This window comes from Bos mutus, chromosome 11 (genome assembly GCF_027580195.1).
Source record: "Bos mutus isolate GX-2022 chromosome 11, NWIPB_WYAK_1.1, whole genome shotgun sequence".
NCBI lineage: Eukaryota > Metazoa > Chordata > Mammalia > Artiodactyla > Bovidae > Bos > Bos mutus.
Window position 1 is genome coordinate 29,292,813 of NC_091627.1, and position 17,410 is coordinate 29,310,222.

Here is a 17,410-nt window from a genome sequence, read left to right on the forward strand (position 1 = left end):
CCATTAATCCATGTCTATTTTTGTGTCAATACCATGCTATTTTGATTATTGTAGCTTAGAATTATTGTCTGAAGTCCGGGAAGTTTATGTTTCCAGCTTTATTCTTTTTCCTCAGGATTGTTTGCTGTATTTTGAAAGTCAATATTTTACAATTGTTGTTTTAATTCCTATGTTGATTTCTTCAGTTCAGTTCAGTTGCTCACTTGTGTCTGACTCTTTGTGACCCAATGGACTGCAGCAGACTGGTTGGAAACCACAATCATAGGAAACTAACCGATCTGGTCACGTGGAACACAGCCTTCTCTAACTCAATGAAACTATGAGCCATGCCGTGTAGGGCCACCCAAGAAGGATGGGTCATGGTAGAGAGTTCTGACAAAATGTGGTCCACTGGAGAAGAGAATGGCAAACCACTTCAGTATTCTTGCCTTGAGAACCCCATGAACAGTACGAAAAGGCAAAAAGATAGGATACTGAAAGATGATGTTTTCTTAACATACATTATTATTCACTTAGCGATTGCTCTTAGAATTACAATATATATTTTGAACATATCTCAGTCTTCTTCAAAATAATATTTACTTAAAAGGCAAAGTGTTAGTTGCTCACTCATGTCTGACTCTGCAACCCCATGGAATGCAGCCCACCAAGCTCCTCTGTCCATGGGATTCTCCAGGCAAGAACACTGGAGTGGGTTGCCACTCGTTTCTTCAGAGGATCTTCCAGACCCAGGGATCTAACCCAGATCTCCTGCATTGCTGACAGATTCTTTATCATCTGAACCATCAGGGAAGCCCAATACTAACTTAATTTAAGTAAAATACAGAATGTCTGTGCCAATATAGTTCCTTTCATTCCTTTTTTTTTTTGGCTAATATTTCTATATTGTTATATAACAAAACTATACATTATCATATAAACATAAAAAGTTTTATTTTTTGCTCTTATTCAATCTTTTGTCTTTGAAAATTTTAAGAGAAAAAAATGATAAAATATACATTTCTAGAGCAAAACATTTACTATTTCCAGTGCTCTCCATTTCTTTTTTTGGATTTGAGCTACATTCTGGTGTCACTTCCCTTCAGCTTGAAAGATTTCCTTTTGTATTTTTGGTGACTTTAAGTCTGCTAGAAATGAATTTTCTCTCAGTCATTGTACATCTGTGAATATATGTATTTCAGCTTTATATTTGAATGATAATTTTGCTGCATATAGAACATGTGCTTTATATACAGGCCTACTTCATTTTATTGGACTTTTCTTCAGAACGTTTTGAAGAGACTGTGCTTTTTACAAATTTAAGGTTTGTGGCAACCCTGTTTTGAGAACGTCTATTGATACTTTTTTCCCAGCAACATTTTCTCACTTCATGTCTCTGTGTTCTATTTTGGTAATTCTCACAGTATTTCACATGTTTTCATTATTATTACATTTGTTATAGTGATCTGTGATGTTGCTTTTATAATTGTTTTGGGAGCTATGAACCATACCAACATAAGATGGTGAACATAATCAGTAAATATTTTCTGTTATCGACTGCTCCACTGACCAGACAGTTGTTTCCCTGTCTTGCTGCCTCTCCTTAGGCCTCTACGTTGAGGTACAACATTACTGAAATTAGGTCATTTAATAACCTTATGGTGGCCTTTAAGTGTTCAAATGAAAAGAACAGGTGTATGTCTCTTACTTTGAGTCAAAATCTTGAAATGATTAAACTGAGGAAAGAATGTCTAAAAGCCAAGATAGGCAAAAGGTAGGCCTCTCTTGCCAAACAGGGAAGGTATGACTGATGAGGAAAAATTCTTATGGGAAATTGAAAGTACTATTCCAATGAATACACAAATGATAAGAAAAAGACTTATTGCTGATATGGAGAAAATGTTAATGGTCTGGATAGAAGATCAAACTAACCGCAATATTCCCTTAAGCTAAAGCCTAATTCAGAGCAAGGCACTAACTGTTTTCAGTTCTATGTGGCTGAAAGAGATGAGGAACCTGCAGAAGAAAAGTTTGAAACTAGCAGAGGTTGGTTCATGAGGTTTAAGGAAAGAAGCTGTCTTGTTAACATAAAATATAAGGTGAAGCATCAAGTGCTGATGTAGAAGCTGCAACAAGTTGTCCAGAAGATCTAGCTAACGTAATGAATGAAAATGGCCCTGCTAAACAGCAGATTTTCATTGTAAATGAAACAACCTTATGGTGGAAGAAGATACCATCTAGAGCTGTCACAGCAAGAGAGAAGTCAATGCCTGACTTCAAAGCCTCAGCCCCTGACTCTCTTACTGGGGGCTAATGCAGCTGGTGACTTTCATCAAAACCAGTTCTGATTTAGTATTCTGAAATTTCTAGTGCCCTTAAGAATTATGCTAAATCTAACTCTGCTTGTGGTCTATAAATGGAACAACAAAACTTAGATGACAGCACATCTGTTTACAGTATGGTTTACTGAATATTCTAAGCTCACTGTTGAGACCTATTGCCAACAAAAGAAGGTTCCTTTTGGAATATTGCTGTTCATTGACATGGCACCTGGTCACCCAAGAGCTCTGATGGAGTTGTAAGAGATTGATGTCGTTTTCATGCTTGCAAACACATCTATTCTGTAGCCCATGGATCAAGGAGTAATTTCAACTTTCAGGTCTTATTATTAAGGAAATGCATTTTACAAAGCTATAACTGCCATATATTGTGGTTCCTCTCATGAATCTGGGCTACGTAAATTGAAAACCTTCTGGAAAGGATTCATCATTTTATATGCTAAGAACATTTTTTATTCATGGGGAGAGGTCAGAGTGTAAACATTATCAAGAATATGGAAGAAGTTTCCAGCTGTTGTCGGTGACTTGAAGGGGTTCAAAACTCAGTGGAGAAAACAACTGCATGAATAGTAGAAATAACAAGAAAACTAGAATTAGAAGTGAAGCCTGAAAATGTGACTGGATTGCTACAATCTCATGATAAAACTTGAATGAGTAAGGAGTTGCTTCTTATGGATGAATATACAAAGTGTTTTCTGGAGATGGACTCTATTCCAAGTGAAGATGCTGTGAAGATTGTTGAAATGATAACAAAGGATGTAGAATATTATATAAACTTAGTTGATAAAACAGTGGCAGGGTTTGAGATGATTGAATCCAATTTTGAAAAAATTTCTACTGTGTGTAAAAGGTAATCAAACAGTATTATATGCTATAGAGAAATAGTTTGTGAGAAGAAGAGCCAATTGATGTGGCAAACTTCAATTTTGTCTCATTTTAAGAAATTGCTACAGCCATCTCAACCTTCAGCAACCACTACCCTGGCGAGTCAACAGCCTTCAATATGGAGGTAAGACACTCCATTAGCAAAAAAAAATTGACTTGCTGATGATTCAGATAATGGTTAACATTTTTAGCAATAAAGTATTTTTTAATTAAGGTATGTATATTTTGGGACATAATGCTATTACATGCTTAATACACTATAGTATAGGGTAACATAACCTTTCTTGACTATGCCAAAGCCTTTGACTGTGTGGATCACAATAAACTGTGGAAAATTCTGAATGAGATGGGAATACCAGAGCACCTGACCTGCCTCTTGAGAAACCTATATGCAGGTCAGAAACCAACAGTTAGAACTGGACATGGAACAACAGACTGGTTCCAAATAGGAAAAGGAGTACATCAGGGCTGTATATTGTCACCCTGCTTATTTAACTTCTATGCAGAGTACATCATGAGAAACTCTGGGCTGGAAGAAGCACAAGCTGAAATCAAGATTGCTGGGAGAAATATCAATCACCTCAGATATGCACACAACACCACCCTTATGGCAGAAAGTGAAGAGGAACTAAAAAGCCTCTTGATGAAAGTGAAAGAGGAGAGTGAAAAAGTTGGCTTAAAGCTCAACATTCAGAAAACTAAGATCATGGCATCCGGTCCCATCACTTCATGGGAAATAGAGGGAAACAGTGGAAACAGTGTCAGACTTTATTTTTTTGGGCTCCAAAATCACTGCATATGGTGATTGCAGCCATGAAATTAAAAGACGCTTACTCCTTGGAAGGAAAGTTATGACCAAAACCTAGATAGCATATTGAAAAGCAGAGACATTACTTTGCCAACAAAGGTCCATCTAGTCAAGGCTATGGTTTTTCCAGTGGTCACGTATGGATGTGAGAGTTGGACTGTGAAGGAAGCTGAGTGCTGAAGAATTGATGCTTTTGAACTGTGGTGTTGGAGAAGACTCTTGAGAGCCCCTTGGACTGCAAGGAGATCCAACCAGTCCATTTTAAAGGAGATCAGTCCTAGGTGTTCAATGGAAGGACTGATGTTGAAGCTGAAACTCCAATACTTTGGCCACCTCTTGGGAAGAGTTGACTCATTGGAAAAGACCCTGATGCTGGGAGGGATTGGGGACAGGAGGAGAAGGGGATGACAGAGGATGAGATGGCTGGATGGCATCACTGACTCAATGGACATGAGTTTGAGTGAACTCCGGGAGTTGGTGATGGACAGGGAGGCCTGGCGTGCTTTGATTCATGGGGTCGCAAAGGGTTGGAAACCACTGAGCGACTGAACTGAACTGAACCTTTATGTGCCCTAGAAAACTTAAAAAAAAAAACTGTGTAACTTGCTTTTTTGTAATATTGACTCTATTGCTTTATTCGCAAACAGAACTTGAAGTATAGCTAAAGTATGTCTAGTTTTTTTTCCTTTTTAGCTCTTTGAATATGTCATTTTAATATCTTCTGAACTCCATTGTTTTGGAGGAGAAATCAGCTATTCATCCTTTATGTTCATCTGTAAGTGATGAGTTGTTTATCTTTTGCTGCTTCCAAGATTTCTCTTTTTCCTTGTCTTTCAATCATTTGAATATGGCATGTCTAGGTATGACTCTTGTGTCTATCCTACTTGAGTTTTGTTGAGCTTCTCAGATTTGTAGAGTATTAATTTTCATCAAATTTAGGATATTTTTGTTATTATTGGGTCACTTTTTTAACCCCTTCTACTCTTTGTGCTTATTCTGTGACTCTCATTGTCCATCTGTTGGTTTGCTTCCTGTGGTTCCATATATCTGAGACTGCTCATTTTTCATCTTTTTGTACTGAGTTCTTCAGATTAATTTCTAGTGCTCTGTATTTAGGCTTAGGGAGTCTTACTTATGCCATATCAAATATAGTTTTATGTTCCTTTAGTGAATTTTAAAATTTGAGATATTGTTTCAATTCTAGAATTTTAATTTTTTAATAATTTCTATTTTTTGTTGTTGAGATACTCCATTTGTTAACATTGATTTGTTAATATTTTTCTTTAATTCTTTAAACATGACTTCCTGTTGTTCTTTGAACAAATTTATCACAGTTAGTTGAACAACTTTTTCTGCTACCTTCAGCATTAGGGAACACTCAGAAACATTATGTGTTGGAAGTTTTTTGCTTTTACTTTTAGTTCTTAAGTATGGATCATGCTTTCTTTTTCTTTGCACATAATGTTTTGTTTAATACTAGACATTTTAGATACCATATCGTTATGACTCTAGTGATTCTGATCTAGCCTTCTCCTTGAGGATTGTTGTTTTTATTTACTTTTATGTTCATAAATGGACTTCTCTGGTGGCTCAGATGGTAAAGAATCTGCTTGCAATGCAGGAGACCTGAGTTTGATTCCTGGATTGGGAAGATCCCCTGGAGACAGGAATGGCAACCCACTGCAGTATTCTTGCTTGGAGAATCACCAGATTCTTGCCTGGAGATGGCCAGAAGAGCCTGGCAGTCTACAGTCCATGGGGTCACAAAGAATCAGACACGGCTGGACAACTAACACTTTTACTTTCATGTTAATAAATATAACTTCTTTGGACAAAATCTGTGAAAACTTTCTCCCCTGCAATGTATAGTCATTGGCATCTCTGATCAGTTTTATTTTTCCATTTTTTAGTTTTAAGATTGCAAAATGTTCTTATGGACTCTGTGGGAGAGGGAGAGGGTGGGAAGATTTGGGAGAATGGCATTGAAACATGTAAAATATCATGTATGAAACGAGATGCCAGTCCAGGTTCGATGCACGATACTGGATGCTTGGGGCTAGAGCACTGGGACGACCCAGAGGGATGGTATGGGCAGGGAGGAGGGAGGAGGGTTCAGGATGGGGAACACATGTATACCTGTGGCAGATTCATTTTGATATTTGGCAAAACTAATACAATTATGTAAAGTTTAAAAATAATAATAAAAAAAAAAGATTGCAAAATGTTGGACTGTGTCTTCAGAGACAGATATTTTAAGAGATTGTGCTCAAATATCTCAAACCAATGTCTTCAATTTTTTTTTTTTTGCTGATGAGTCTGTGTGTCAACTACATTCATGGCTTAGACTGACTTCAACTCTCTCCTGCCTTAATTTTATGATAGTTTCTCTCATGTCTCCTCTGTTCATGCATTGAGGTTCTATCAGCTAGGGATATTTTAGTGGGTTGCACCCACTCTAGTGTATGTGCACACAGCCTTGGCTCTTTCCAGGATATACGGAGAAATTATTGAGCTTTACATAACCACCTAATCTTCTAGAAATCTCTGTTAATACCTGCAGCTAGTTTGCGAGCCCATAGCAGCAACACTCCAAGTCAAGTGATTACCTATACCCTTGCAGTATCAATATGGCTACTGCTTTTCATGGCCTGCTCCACCTGGTTGAGTATCACACTGAGGAACCAGGAATAGGATCAGTCCTAGGGAAGAACATCACAAATTCTTATTGTTCCCAATTGTAGTTTGATGGTTTTAATAAATAAATATTTCTGTTTTCCTATGCTTTTGATCAATTTCCAGAGTGCTAAAGTTTTTTTATTTTTTTGAAAGTTTTGTACATCTTCATAGTTGCTTACTGGGAAGACTTGCTGACCTCACTTCATCACAGTAGAATTTTATAGATTTTTGTTTTCTTTGTACCTAACATAATTTCTGGCTTGTAGCGAACTCTTAAACTTTATTGAATTAATGAATTAACTGAAAAAATAGGGAAAGGAGAGTTATTTGGTGCAGCTCAGACATTCCCAAATGTAAGTTAATGGCTTTGGTGTGTTTCTTGTAAGAGTATACAACAGACATAATCTGGAGATAATTGGTCTTCAACTGAGAATGATTAACTAACAAGACTTAGGGTCCCTGGAGATAAAGTGGAACAAGTTGTATATACATGCCAGTTTCTGACAGTTTCTAGACACATCTATAGACCTCATGTTGCTTAGGACAGACTCCAGCTGTTATTCAAAGTAAGGGAATTGTGGTTAATGATTTAGCCAGCATTTCCATTTTGATTTCAGCTCTCAGTATTAGCTGTTGGTTGGAGAAGGATTACTAATTCAGAATGTTTACTGCATATCCAAATCTCTTATTTTCAGGAACTCAAACCCAGCCAGACCACTTTAATATCATTATGCTATGTCTCTGAACAAGAAAGAATACTGAAGTAAATAACTGTCCTCATAAAAGGTCAAATAGATGAAATGAAATGGCCACACTTGGGTTTAGCTTACCCAAAATGATAGTTTAAGTTTTATGAACTTTTTTTTCTGTTGCAAAAATGCTTAAGATTTGCAGGAAAGCATGGAACAGAAGCTGAGTTACCAGTTTTAGAAGCTGTCTAAATTTGTCTGCATAGCCATTTAACCATAGTTTTCCTTCCCACATTTCAAGCTTTAGAGAGAACATAAAATCCAAGCACTGTCAGTGGTTAATTTATACCACCATATGGCAGGTTCTGCTCTCCTTCCAAACTCTTCAAACCTTTGGTGTTAGTTAGACTCCAAATATCTCTCTCTGTGCTTAAAACCATCTATGCACACACATTCATACACACTACAAGCGGTCACATACACATTTCCATTGACTGCTGCATTTATTTTTTTTCCCAAGGATAGATGTTCTTATGTAAAATCCCTTCACATGCAAGTCTTACCCCTGCAGAGCCAACTGGTGGAGCTGGCCCAAGACTCACCACCAGAGCTGACTGAGACAGTCATCAGCTTTATAAACTTGGATGCCACTCGTGTATTGATAGTGTCTCTACTGCTAGACTTCCTAAGAGAAATACTGGACAAATAGTCATTCATGTTGTGGCTGACTGTCTTGAGCTAAACTGTTTCAGTCAGACAATAGTATTAAATTGAGTAGAGTATCTATTCATTATCCATCTAATGCGACAACCAATGCAAATAATGTATGAGTATTTAGATTAACTAAAATAACATGCGGTAAGAAACCTCATAGATTTAAATAAGGTGGAGATAATGCCTTGATATCCAACAGAATATAGAACATAGAACAGAATATAGAATATCCAATAGAATATAGAACAGAATAGAGAATATCATTTATCCAAATGATAAAATGTTATTTTATCATTTGGATAGGCAGGTGACGCTAGTGGTAAAGAACCCGCTTGCTAATGCAGGAGGCATAAGAGATGTGGGTTCAATCCCTGGGTCAAGAATATTCCTCTGGAGGAGGGCATGACAATCTACTCCAATATTCTTGCCTGGAGAATCCCATAGACAAAGGGGCCTGGTGGGCTACAGTCTATAATGTTGCGAAGAGTCAGACATGACTAAAGAGACTTAGCATGCAGACTACCATTTTAGTGAAAATAAAGGATTTTTTGGTATCATTGGAAGGTACATTTAATAACCAAAGAGAAGGTTCACATAGATATTATTCTCAGAACTCTACAAGGGATTATAATGGTAAGGCACACCTGAAGTTCCCTTGTTTCTTGCACTTTGGTTTCTGTGTTATCTTCATCATAACTCTCATCATAGATACCATAATGAATATTTGTGTCTATAAACTCCTTTTATAGACAATGAGCTCCTTTAGAACAGGGACTACTCATCATACATATCATAATACTTTTGTGATAAAATTCATTTTCTGAAAAATGAGCTCCTTTAGGACAGGGACTCTGTCTTATTAGTTTTTGATTCTCTAATTCAGTGGCATATGAAACATAGTAGGCTCTCAAGTGTTTGCTAACTTAATTTACAAAGGGAAGAGGAAGGGAAATGAGACCATGTGCTTATTCATAATTACTTCACAATGATACTCAGACACTTGGTGAAGTGACAAGACACAAAATTGTACTTTTTAGATAACTGATGAGTGACTTTTACTACAGGGTTTGTAATATTTATTATTGGGACTAAATCTGTGATTGCAGAGTTCACCATATTGCCCTGCTAAGTTGACTGTGCTATTTGGAACCAATTAATAATTTTGAAAAACTTTGAGAACAAATGCTATGAATGTGTGTGTATCACTGTTGTTCAGTCACTAAGTTATGTCTGACTCTTTTGCGACCACATGGACTGTAGCTTGCTTGCCAGACTCCTCTGTCCATGGGATTTCCCAGGCAATCTAGGGGATTTCTACGGGATCTTCCCAACCCAGAGATTTAACCCAAGTCTCCTGTATTGCAGGCGGATTCTTTCCTGCTGAGGCACCTGAGAAGCCCATGAAAATTTAGACCTAGGTTGGATCCTTGGGTTGGGAAGGTCCCCTGAAGAAGGAAATGTCAACCCACTCCAGGATTCTTGCCTGGGAAATTCCGGACAGAGGAGCATGGCTGGCTACAGTCCATGGGGTCTCAAGAGTGGGACACGACTCAGAAGTAAACCATCATCACCACCACCACCACCACCACACAAACACACACACACACACACACACACATGAAGATAGACAAGGTAGACAAGATACAGAAAAATGGTTGTCAGTGTGAACAGATTTTAGTTTATGTATTCTCTTTAAAACTAAATTCTAATAGAATAGAGAAATATATTCTAATAGAATAAACAATATAACATTTCTGCAAAGATTCCATGGAAATGCATGTACGGAGCACTTAGATATAGGCATAATACTTTGTGCTGGGAGTACAAAGATGCATCCCAATTCCTGTCTTCAGAGGCCTTAAATACTCATTAGAGACAAGGGAATAAATAAAGGCAAAATGCATCACAAGTGCTTTGTTTGAAATGTGTTCAAGGCAGTTCTCTAAGAGAAAGTGAAAGTCGCTCTGCCATGTCTGACTCTTTGTGACCCCCATAGACTATACAGTCCATGGAATTTTTCAGACCAGTATACTAGAGTGGGTAGCCATTCGCTTTTCCAGGGGATCTTCCCAACCCAGGGATCAAACCCAGGTCTTCCACATTGCAGGCAGATTCTTTATCAGCTGAGCCACTAGGGAAGCCCAAGAATACTGGAGTGGGTAGCCTATCTCTTCTCCAATGGATCTTCCTGATCCAGGAATCAAACCAGGGCCTCCTGCATTGCAGGCAGATTCTTTGCCAACTCAGCTACCAGGGATGCCCTCTCTAAGAGACGATGTTGTCAACTGCACAGTGAGTATTGAGATCAAGGAAGGGTTGGCAGAGGAGGCAACGTTTGAGTTCAGTGTTGGAGATAAATAAGGTTGGCCAGGAGATGAGGGGAAAAAACCAGAAAACAGTACGAGTATAGATATGATAATGTGATGGCCCAGAAGGCTTGTGTGAGTGGGAAAGGCAGCTGTGGGTTTCACTGAAATGAGATCTGTACCATCAGGTGCTGTCAGGTGGAAATGGCAGGGTAAGTAGCATATTTGATAGCAACCAGGATAAGGCTCCCTTGCAAATTGAACTTGAAACAAGCTAGATATAAATATAGATCTATTAAGGCAAAGCGCTTCATGTGTCAGTATCTATTAACTGCTTGATGCTGAGATGTATTTGTGCTGAGTGGCAGGAGCTGGTGGGCCTGCCAGTCCCAGTAGGGTGTAAGATCCAGAGAGGTTTTTCCCAAAGATAAGTATTTGCTTACAAGTACACACACCCCCTATTGTATTACAATGCGATTATACTTCATACTCTTCTAAGAGATAAAATTGTCTATGATGGAAATCAGAGGGAGAGCACAATGCAGGGCTAGGGGCTGGTTGGCAGCATGCAAGATCAAACTCCCTTTTAACTTGTATTAGACGAGGGATTAACACTGGATTTTATGATATTTTTGACTGACACTCTTACAGTTCCATTAAGAATAATCTTGGGAAATTATCTGAATGCATCTACTTAAATGACAAGAATGGATGATAAATTATATATCTCCATAGCTGTCTGTAAAAAGAGGGGGAGGTTCTGTAGACACTGGAGATTAGGCTTTGCTCCGTATTTTTGTAGTTGTATTATTTTCCCATCTTAAGTTAGTGAAGTAGAGTTGATGGCTTTACCTAGTTTCATGGAGAGCAAGCATATCACACTATGTGTGTACATGCTCTGCCTCTCAGTAGCGTCCAACTCTTTGTGACGCTATGGACCATAGCCCACCAGGTTCCTCTTTTCTCAGCAAGAATACTGGAGTCATTTCCTCCTCTAGAGGATCTTTGCGATTCTGGATCAAACCCGCATCTCCTGCATCTCTTGCTTTGGCAGGCAGATTCTTTACCATTGAACCACCTGGGAAGCCCTTACTTGGGAAACCAGAAATTGTCTTCCCTGGTGGCTCAGATGGTAAAGCGTCTGCCTGCATGTGGGAGACCCGGGTTCGATCCCTGGGTTGGGAAGGTCTCCTGGAGAAGGAAATGGCAACCCACTCCAGTATTCTTGCCTGGAGAATCCCACGGACGGAGAAGCACGGTAGGCTACAGTCCATGGGGTTGCAAAGAGTTGTACACGACTGAGCAACTTCACTCACTTCACTTGTTTATATCACCTCCGAGATACCATAATACAAATGTCTCTCACTGTGATGAAAAATGCACATGTCTATGCAGAATGATATCTGATTCAACATTGTGTTTGTGTTTCTCCAGTAGGCCCCTTTGAAAGGACGAACACATGCATTTCCTTTACCATCTGATCTTGATTTTATTCTAACCCTGTTATTTCCCACCCACGCAGGGCTTTGTGGCTTCCAACCCAGATTTATGAGATAATAGACCAGGGCTGCTGCCTCAGGAAAAGGTGCAACAATGAAAGTTTTTCTGTTCAATAAAATTATTAAATGATATTTTTGCTGTTTTTTCCCCAATATTTTTTATGAACTTTTACATTCACAGAGTTTCATAAAGTCCTGTGGCTCTTCAAGCAATAACCAATTACAACTGTTTGTCCTGTTGCCCAGGGTGAGATGTGATTGAAGTAGGACCAGGTCTGAATGTCCAATGAACAATTTCAAATTTCAGTAAAATTAGTAATGTTACTTTATTCATGAAAGTGCTTTGAAAGGTTTAATTTTACTGATTGGATAGAAATTGGGAATATTACTGTTATTGCAATGCATATACTTCAGGCTACACCAGTGTGCATATAAGGATAGTGTTTCAGTAACATTTACAAATGGAGAAGGCAATGGCACCCCATTCTAGTGTTCTTGCCTGGAAAATCCCATGGACGGAGGAGCCTGGTAGGCTGCAGTCCATGAGGTCGCTAAGAGTCGGACAGGATTGAGCGACTTCACTTTGACTTTTCACTTTCATGCATTGGAGAAGGAAATGGCAACCCACTCCAGTGTTCTTGCCTGGAGAATCCCAGGGACGAGGGAGCCTGGTGGGCTGCCATCTATGGGGTTGCACAGAGTCGGACACAACTGAAGCGACTTAGCAGCAGCAACATTTACAAAAGCAGTTGCACATTGACTGGTCCTTCCTTTCACTTTTCCCCAACAGTTCTGAGAAACCCCAGAATCTTTAATGTAACCTGTGGACCTGTCAGTTTTCTTTGCAACTAGAATTAGCCATTTTTTTTCCACTATGCTGTGACTTGCTCTAATGATGTCTGCTACTTCAATATTCTGTCTTGCTGTCCCTATTAAACCATTTAAATGTTCTAGTAATTTTAATATCTTTCATCTAGGTCACATCATCCCAGCTTCTTCTTGCCCCTGAAAGCAAGATAAATATAATTATCCAGACCATAAGCTACACTCTCAGATTGAAAATATTGTCACAGCTTATATCATTATGTTTTCCAGTAAGAGGATCACTAGTTGTCACTTGTAAATCTTTCTCTTTTTCAGATTTCGTATAAGATAGGATATGATCTGTAGTCAAATGAAGCAAATCTATTCCAGTCATTAGTTTTTGCTGTCTGTTGGGAGAATGGGGGAAAGTAGGAGAAATGTTCCTGGTTTGACAGCCCTGCATAATTTACCTCTCTGAGTAAAACTAAAATGAAATATCCTCTCTGGGTCAAACTGAAATGAGCCTCCTTGTCAGTTAGTACTAGCATCTTCTCCAGTAAATAGATCTGTCTCTTTGTACTGCTTTTTTGTGTGGAGGACAAGGTTCCCCAAGGTGAGAGCTGTTAGTTTATTATGGTGGTACACAAGTCTTTAGTTTTGTGTTGGTCACATGGTTTATATTTTTAGATCAAAAGATTGTCCCTTTGCAAATTCTTCCCCCTGGGGTAATTGTAATTTCTCAAAAATATATGACAGATGAGGCAGCTTTGGGTAAACGTTTATGTACCATTATTTCAGTTGGACTGGAACTTGGCTTCTAGTTAGGTAGAACAAGTAACACCACTTCCCTAGAATCAGTTGCACAGTTTGATTTATATTAGGTTGAGACATCTACTGGGAATCCAACTCAAACAGCAATGGAGTTCAGGCACATCTAGAAGCCTGGAGGATGGGTAGACTCATTGATAACCAAAATGCAAAGTGAGGGTGACTGTGTTCCACAGAGTGAATTGACCATAATAAAACATGAAGTCTGGATTCATGATCAAGATTCTGTAACAGGGCATGAGGGTGAGAAGAAAGAAGCAGTTCTGTTTGTAACATGTTAGCTGGTGAAAATAGCGTCATCTGGAATATAACAGGTGACCTTTGCTGGCTCTTTCCTTTCTGTTTCTATCAATAGTTATACGTATGGACACTTCTTCTTTTCTAACGAAAAATACAAATGCATATTTACACATTTATTTGTATAATAGATTAAAACTTCAATCCGTATATTGGAGCAGCATAATGACATTCACATATAAGTATTTGCATATGAAAGTCCTTGATTTGCATGGACAATTATAAGTACTTCTTTTTTTGCTGATGCAAATGAAGAAACACCTTTGGAAAATTGGCCTCATAATTTCTAATCATATATCATTGAATGGTGCATACACTTTTAGGAAAGGAATTGGCATCATTTTAAGAATAAGAAGTCATTTAGCAAGATTTTCTCGGGGAGAAGTGCTTCACAGAATGATCTTTTTTCTAATAATGCTTAAAAATTGAGCATTCAGTAGTCCAAAGCTGAAAGAGACGAAAGACTGACTTGGTGGTTCCTGGGTAAGCACAGAATGGCATACTTGACTTCACTTGACTGTTATATGAAGAATTTTATAAATGTTTTCATTAGAAGCAATCAGAGGATTGTTTGTTTATGATCTTTACGTTACAGAGGATTGAAGTCTCTGAAAGGAAAGAGTGGCAGGAGGCGACTGGTTAAGTTTAAACAGGTCAAAGCTCAGCTTAGAAGGCCAGGGGCCATCCTAGGCGTTTTCAGTAATATTCCCAGGTTTCTATCGCTGCAAATAAATTTCAAAGTGAGTTAAATATTTCCTGAGGGTGTGAAACTCACATTAGAGTTTGAGCAGTTGTCAAAAAAGCTCTAGATCTCTCAGAAGACTGAGTATGTAGCATGATCTTTACTGTCGACATTCTGTCCAAAGTGTTTGGTCTGTCTCAGGGTGTTTCTCCCTGGTTATCAGTGATTTAGATATGTGAAATTGCTTCTTGTCATAAGCATGATCAGGAGGAGAACATTTTCAGTTCTATCATTTATATGCTTTCAGTAATTACACTTCATTTACTGGGTCATGAGAAATGACGTTTTTGTTTCTAAGTGAATAGTGTTATAATGAATTCACTTCAGATTGTTAAATCTTGTCTGTAACTGAGGTGACTCTGCCCTTATAAAATCACTCTGCAGTAAACCTTTTTCCCTCCTTGTTCATCCAATAACATAGCCATCCTCAGCACATGAAACAGATGCCTCTTAGAAGGCTGCTGACTTCTTTATCCAGGTTATTTTATGAAAGGGCATGAGGACACTATGTTGGGGACATATTTTATGAAAGGGCATGGGGACACTAACCACAGTCCAGTGACTCAGGCTCCAGTAGAATGTTTTTCTAGCTTGGTGCAATGAGCCATCTCCCTTTCCTTCCCCTGAGGCCTGAATGGATTTGTATGTCTGCCAGGAAGGATTCTGGGCATCATTCTCCTCACGCATTTCATTCTTATACTTTCGTATCTGTTAGCAATTCCAGAAGCTGTCATTGCTTTGGCATATTAATTAAATTTAAACTTAGAATTGATTTCCAGTCATTTCATTCATATATATATATATGTGTGTATATATAATATATATTATAGACTTGTGAATTATATGTCTATAAAACTGAATATATATGTATACACATATAATATATATATATATGTGTTTGTGTGTGTCTTCCAACTGAAAAGTTTATCCATAAGGATAATAAAATTTTTTCCACTCTTATGCAAGTAGGTTTGAAATCTGAAAAAAAAATTGGGGAACACTTCAATAATTACAACACCTTTTGTATATCTGTAACAGTTCTTATGTTTACAGTAACCTTATTGTGAAGGTAGGCCAAAATAACAGTCCCTAGTTTATAGATGAGAAAATGGAGTTTGAGGAGATTTAAATGATCTGTTCAAGGTGATAACATGAGTCACTGCAAGACCCAAGGCTGAACTCAACATCAAGGGCCCTAGTTTGGTGTTTCTTCTAGTTCCACCAGGCCTGTGTCTCCTTCTCTTGTATATCTAATAGCAGCTTCCACAGCCTTGGGTAGAGCTTAGAGTCTAGGCTGTGCTTGTTAAATTAATAGAGGCTTCTTCCTTAGCAATTACACAGTATTCCCAAACCAAGTGGGAATACTGCTCAGTGGTCTCACCTGTTAGCCCAACAATAATATCCTTAAAAATGCCAAGAGAAAGGGCAACAAGCTTAGAAGATAAAACTGTCACTTTAACTATCCTGAATGGTGATATCATATTATATAGAACCTATTTTGAGAGAGATGTGAGAAATCACGAGAGGATACCATCAATATATATCTCATTAAACTACGGCAATTAATACTGCCACATTAAGGCCTCATGCTGTTTGAGGCAGTAAAACTTACAGCCTCTTTCTGTCCTGCAGATTTCTCCAAGGAACAGTTCAGTTTCCAAATCTGCCATGCAGCCTCATCAGCTTCTCCAACACACACACACACACTGTTCTACCTTGTCCGGCCTCAGATGAGACCCACCTCTATTGTTACACTGTGTTCACATGTTTCATGCTTATCTCTTTTGTCCCACCACTAGTTATGAACATCTGGAACAAAAGGCTAGAACTGAGTTCATTTTACCCTCAAAGCCTAATAGGTACTTAACACATGTTTCTTGGATGAATAGTAGAATCTAAAGAAATAGATCTTAAGTTACATTTGTCAGCCATCTGTAGGCATGCTGCATCAAATTTGAAGCACCACGGTTTAGGAGATACAAGAGGATACAAAAAGGAGTAATAATTATGATGAAGTGGCTGAAAAGTGAGAACTTAAAGGCAGGTTAAATCCCTGGAATAATGGCATGGGTGAGCCTGCTTGTCACGTTCACATGTATATTTCTATAACAGATTGAAAGCTTTTTGAAGATACCCATGGAGCTTATTAGTACAGGAAATGGCAAAGAATACTTTCTCAGTTAAAATTTGTCAACCTGATTAATAGAAGATATTTATAAGCAGGCAAAGAGTGTACCTCCAGCCCTTCTTCCTCCTTTGAGTCATAAAAATCCACCATTTGGTTAACCATTGGTCTCCCTAGCCCACAAGACTAAAGTGTTTTGAGAGAGAAAACTGTGGAAAGTGGAGAGGACAGACAGAGCCCCCAAAGGATGCATGACGTGCAAGATTGGGAGCTGTCCTCCACTCCTCAAAAATCAAAGGCACTTGGCAGCTTCTTAGGACTGAGGAAAACATGCTCTCTATGATTGTGCACAGGAACACTTGAAATGGAGATACACATTTCATAACACATAAACAGGCCCCACGCCCACATGGGGGCGATGCAGGGCCAAGAGGGTTGGAGGGCCACAATATGAACTCCAAATTTGTGTTGAGCTTTGCTAAAAACTTTGAAATATGAAGTAAAATGAGGGAAAGCTGACTTTTTAAAAAGGTACATAAAGGTATTAGTAAAAGGATGCTAACCTACCCACTTAATAAACACTGAGTGATTTTTAGGCACCAGAACTTTATTTTTTTAATATGAATTTATTGATTTTAACTGGAGGCTAATTATTTTACAATATTATAGTGGTTTTGCCATACATTGACATGAATCCGCCACGGGTGTACATGTGTTCC

General features: G+C 38.4%; 1 long non-coding RNA gene across 1 annotated transcript in view; it reads left to right on the top strand.

The window, feature by feature from the left end:
* LOC138989968 (uncharacterized) overlaps positions 1 to 5,951 on the top strand; it is a 222,492-nt gene extending 216,541 nt beyond the window's left edge. Inside the window, exon 4 of the long non-coding RNA XR_011466158.1 lies at positions 5,633 to 5,951. This is a non-coding gene — a long non-coding RNA (uncharacterized lncRNA). The remainder of the gene's footprint in view (positions 1 to 5,632) is intronic.
* The last annotated feature ends 11,459 nt before the right edge of the window (positions 5,952 to 17,410 follow it).